At 32.3% G+C, this 4,847-nt stretch overlaps 1 long non-coding RNA gene across 1 annotated transcript; it reads left to right on the forward strand.

Annotated features, from left to right (window-relative positions):
* The first annotated feature begins 594 nt into the window (after positions 1–594).
* On the forward strand, positions 595–2,751 carry LOC136272924 (uncharacterized). The gene is made up of 3 exons (XR_010710985.1): positions 595–734; positions 1,070–1,366; positions 2,425–2,751. It is a non-coding gene; the product is annotated as an uncharacterized lncRNA (long non-coding RNA).
* Positions 2,752–4,847: the final 2,096 nt, after the last annotated feature.

A 4,847-nucleotide genomic window follows, 5' to 3' on the forward strand; every position in this document is an offset into this window, starting at 1 on the left:
ACTGTAATAGATAAACTTATACGCCTAATTACTGTGCTATAGTTTGAATTATTTTGATATCTCTCCCTTTTTTCATTCGGAACAATGACATTAATTTATACTTCAAATTTGTGGACATCTTATGAAACACAAGATACCAGTATCCATTTAAACGTTTAACGCATCAAACTGATAAAACAAACTGCATGTTAAAATATAAACCGAAGAAGGATGAATTGATCACTGCAACCCAATGAAAATACTAAATTCCTACATATATATGTTTGAGCATTCAGGTGTCGTTGACTCGTAGAAGTAGAAAAATTCAAAGATGTAGATTTTTCCAACACAATTCAATGCTTCACTAATTAAATTCCAGTATTAGGGAGCTAAATAATATATAACTATAAATGATTAAATTTCACTTCAACTCAGCTTATGACTATAATTTATTAAATGTTTGTCTAGAGGATTGTCAATACAAAGTGAACAAATCAATAGGATATATGCAAGGATTCATGACCAAGTCACCTCTATAAAGCTATATATATGAAATAAATGACCCTCGGGTGCAGAATCGGATCAGAAGGTGTAATGAATCCGGTATAGCAACAAAGTGCTCATATTGGATCCGTTATGTGATCTTCACTGCTCACTTTGAATTAGAAAATCAGGAGAAGAAAATTTGCATTTTATAACGATGTTCCTAGTTTGTAGCGCTTTTATTTTACATGTATTAGTATTTCAAGCCACAGGTAAGAATCTCTTTCTATTTTTATAAATTATGCATGAGTACATCCTTAAAATTCTGTATTTTTTGTCTGGTTGCAATGAAAATTTAATTCAGATGCAAAGCTTGATTAATACATTAGTTCTATTTAAAACGTTTTGCCCATTATACCACGACGCAAAAAAAAATATTTAGATACATACTATAGCAAAAAATCAGAAGTTTTCCTTCTTAAGCATAAAAAGATAACGGAATACTTTAAAAATGTAATGTATGTCCCATATGTGAATTTGCATGTGATAAAACATTTAAGTTTCATATAAATTTTTTCAATGGTTTTCATATTTAATTAAACTGTAGCCACATCCTATGTGAAAGTATTTGGATCAGTACCAATTACAAATGGAAAAACTCAGCAAGCGTCTCTGAAGGTCAAGGAGGGAGATATTTTGAATATCACCTGTCAGAGTGACCTTCATTTACTAACATTAGAGTATGACTCTGTTGTCCACCGACAAACTCACAATGACAGTGGAACTTATACAGTCAAATTTTCCAAAACAGCAGATAAGGATGACGAATACAAATTGGTGATATGTAAAGCAAGTAACGCTACAGGCCAGCAGATGGAAGACTCTGCTTATGTCCGAGTTACCGGTAAGTGAACCAGTGGAAGAAAAAAAATATTGTACCATAATCTCTGTGTTAAAGGGTCGTGAAATCTAGACTCAGTACTAGTGCAGTAGATTTATATATTGTAATCATACCGCAAAAAATTGCATGGTACCAAACCGCGCAAAAAATATATATAAGATTTGGATTAAAACACATCTTTCTTCGCAAACCGATGTTTACACAATAGGGGCGAATTAATACACTCCAGGTCAAATTATATCGGGGGGGGGGGGGGGGGGTTGTAAATGCAGGATGAGCAAAATCATTTAGACCAGCAAAGAACACAGTATTATCATAAATAAAATTGTTTACAGTGCGCGTGGAATGTTTCATCAAAGTTCATTCAATCATTATATACTAGTAACCATTATAAAAGTGATACCGATAACATGGCATTTATTTGTGTATTTAAATCAGAATTATGTTGTTAAGATAAAGGTTGTCAGGTCCTTATATAAGATTGCTAAATAAATAGATAGCATCTCAAATTTAAAATCTTAAATGTCGTATTTTGAATATCTTTTTCCGAATATCGAATGAAATTTCAGGGCTATCGTAGTGAGTGATTATTATTACACATAAATGGAGTTCCTAAACTTGCAAAAAAAAAGTTACAACTTTAAGATTCTGATTTTACTTATGTATCCGACTAAGACTAGAGTTAATAGAAAACCAAATATAAATGCAAATTGAAAGATGTTGAATTTTCTTGCAATGTTGCTTCCAAAGAGCAGAAATATTTTTCGAGATATATATGGGATAGAACAGGGGTAGATATCTCCTCCCGATCTTCCCCTCAGAATAATAATATACATATAGTGCAGTGAATAAACATGTAGTTAACGAAATTAAACAAAAGACATTCAGTTTTTAAGAGGCTAAATGGTCCACAAATTAACCAACAGATCTTGCTAAAATTTTGAGATATGATTTCCTCAGAAAAATCTTCTTAATAAGGAAATCAATACAGTTTAAATATGGCCACAGCCATCGGACCTTCTTAATCTAGTTAATATAAATATATTTCGGATTCCTTGCAGTTCCCTACAACATTTCGATTACTGGCGTTGAAGATCTAGGAGAAGGCGACAATGCGACCATTACCTGCACTCTATCTGGCCTGTTGTATGAGCCCAGTATTACACGGTTTATCCTATATTCGATTTATGGAGGCATCGAAACAGCACAGGCACTTATCCACAACGTGACCCTGTACAAAAATACGACGAGTTATGATAACGTTTCCAAGACTTATAATGCCAGCATTGTATCTCCACCCATTCCCTTGGACCGACTGAACAATGGAAATGCTTTATTATGTGTTAGCACCGTAAATACCACATATATCCACAAAGGATTATCATTAAATGTTTATTGTAAGTATTGAATATTAACTAAGAATGTATATTTGCACTAATGATAAAGATCACAAACTATGATAAATTATTTTGGATTTTGTTTGTTTTGTTTGTAACTTTTGTCAGTCGCGAATATATGATGAAATACATCTGCAATTTTAATGGATTTTATATTTGAACGAGTTACATGAAGCACGAGTGATCTTGGTTTCCTGATTATACATGTACAGGTTGTTTTTTTTTACATTTGAGTAATTGATGCTGAGTAAATTAATTTTAGAACAATTATATTTACATTTTCCAGTGTCTTTGCCTGTATTAACACTACGTATCGATTTTGTACGATATAACCCATAATACAAATGACGCCAAATTGAGGTGCCAGCGGGGTTTGCTTATTTATATTTAAATATTAAATCGTACGATGGCTTAAATTTATATAAATATAAGTAATAATGAATCATTCTTTGAATATTATGAGGTTATAAATTCGGTCGGGGCGTGATCAAATCTATCATAAAGCCCTTCGGGCTTTATTGGATTTGATCCCGCCCCGACCAAAATTATCACCTCATAATACTCAAAGAATGATTCCTTATTCCTTATATAACACTTATGCACATTACATTCCCCCTAAATGATCTTTTTTGACATTTCAGTAACCAGCTCAGACACGTACGATAAAACTTTTTTCCTGTTTCATAAAACAGTTATGAAACTTACGAACCCTTTTAAGATTGATTTTGTAATTCATCATACATGGACCTCTATAATTACAATTATCCTTTATATTTTATACAATGCGTTTTAATTTGTCTTACACATACACATATCGGGTAACTCGATTGCATTTTCAAAAAAAAATGTGCTATAGATGGACCAAATATTGGAAACTTGGACTTTGCTGGCACGGATGTAGCGCTACCAGAAGGTAGAAGTGGAACGTGGTCCTGCTCAGTTTATCGTACCAACCCTGCTTCGACCCTTATTTGGCAAAATGACACCCACACTTTTATGCCATCATCTCCTGCTGTCGTCAAAAAAGTATCGGTACGGTCATTATTAATTATCTTAAGTTTGATAATCATATAGAAAATATATCATACATGTAAGTTAATCAACTTTCAACACCATTTGTCTTAGATGCGGTTTTTCAACTGTCTCTGTATGTTAAAAAAATTACTGTTTACAGATCTTATTATCAGTTATGCTTTACCTCACCCATAAGTTGGTACATTTCACTGTGGATATAGAATATTTGTGATAAAAATACTTTAAAAGAGATAAATTATTTCTCTTTATACACTGTAGCAATTTCTTAAAATTTAGTTGGAAGGGAAATTTTCTTCAGGAATTATTGGATCACGTAGTACAATTAATTTACACATTACATTATATAGTGCCTGTTTTGGAGGGTAACAGTTGAAATTGGCACCCCGAGGAAACCATTGTCAACAAACGCGAAGCGGAGGTTGACAATGGTTTTTGAGGGGTGTCAATTTCAACTGTTATCCTCCCAAACAGGTACTTTTTATTTTAGTATACTGAATGTCTTAATTTTAGAGAATTTTTTACTGCTTTTATATAGAAATGACGCGAATTCTATGGCGAATCTTACGCGCATAATTTACACGCATGCAACAATTCGTTGTGTTACCCGTTGCTAAATGTGTTGCTAACGCTGAGGGTAATAGAACGGATTATCAACTGCGTCTAAACCAATCAGATTTCAGTAGTTAACATGTAAATATAATAATAAACATTGTAACATTTTATAAAAGCCCAAATGATCATCAATAGAGAATCTTCATTGTCACATAGTTACAGGACATTTTAAAAACAGAATTAAAATTTTATGTAAATTTAACACAATGCAAATTAGTTTCGGATAAATAACAAAACATTACAAACATAGCATTGGAACCTTTGGAAAATGCAAAATTTAAAAAAACTATGATTTGCATAAAACTTAAGTACACGTTGTTTGCTTCCATATGTCAGGAACGTTTTAAATTTATATTATCTAATTAACTCTGGAGCACGACTTGTATATATGAAATGTATTTATGTGATTTAATTTGCCTTTTTTCTTTTCTTTTGTACAG

The sequence above is a fragment of the Magallana gigas genome, chromosome 2 (genome assembly GCF_963853765.1).
Source record: "Magallana gigas chromosome 2, xbMagGiga1.1, whole genome shotgun sequence".
In the NCBI taxonomy this organism is placed as follows: domain Eukaryota; kingdom Metazoa; phylum Mollusca; class Bivalvia; order Ostreida; family Ostreidae; genus Magallana; species Magallana gigas.